The sequence below is a fragment of the Mycetomoellerius zeteki genome, unplaced genomic scaffold (assembly GCF_001594055.1).
Source record: "Mycetomoellerius zeteki isolate Tzet28-1 unplaced genomic scaffold, Tzet1.0 scaffold8, whole genome shotgun sequence".
Lineage (NCBI taxonomy): Eukaryota > Metazoa > Arthropoda > Insecta > Hymenoptera > Formicidae > Mycetomoellerius > Mycetomoellerius zeteki.
Window position 1 is genome coordinate 287,514 of NW_017257830.1, and position 627 is coordinate 288,140.

The window sequence follows — 627 nt, forward strand, 5'->3', positions numbered from 1 at the left end:
GGGTAAAAGTCGTACGCTCTATGTAGGGGGGGGTTGAGAGTCGAGGATGAAAGCCACCTAAAACCTGTTGGAGGTCTTCCAAAGTCATGACAACATGTGTCGTGGTTGTCTGCGCGGCGTCTTCTAATGCACGACTATCAAACATATTTTAAAGCAGGGAATTCTCATGTTATATAGTTGAACGTTTTTTGTTAATAGTTTTTTAATGAATAACGAGCGACGGCTAAAACTTGTTGGAGGATCATGACCTTGACAACATATGTCAAGGTCAAGGTTGTTGGAAGGGGATCCCCTAATCGGAATTTTTCCAAAAATTTTTTATACATGAATATATATAAATATGTATAAACATACATAAATATTCATAAACATGTATAATCATTTATGAAATATGTCCATACATGTTCATACATCCGTCTTTCTTTTGTAAAATTACTTTTTAGTGCAACAGAAATAATAATAATAATGTGAAAACATAAAAAATAATTAAAGGGATAATTTTCATTCGTTTTAGAAGAAAAACATGCTTCGAAAAATGTAAAAAAAATACTCAATTATATACACAATTATATGCATAATTTTATATATAATTATATATAAGTAATTTTTTTACATTTCTTCAAACTT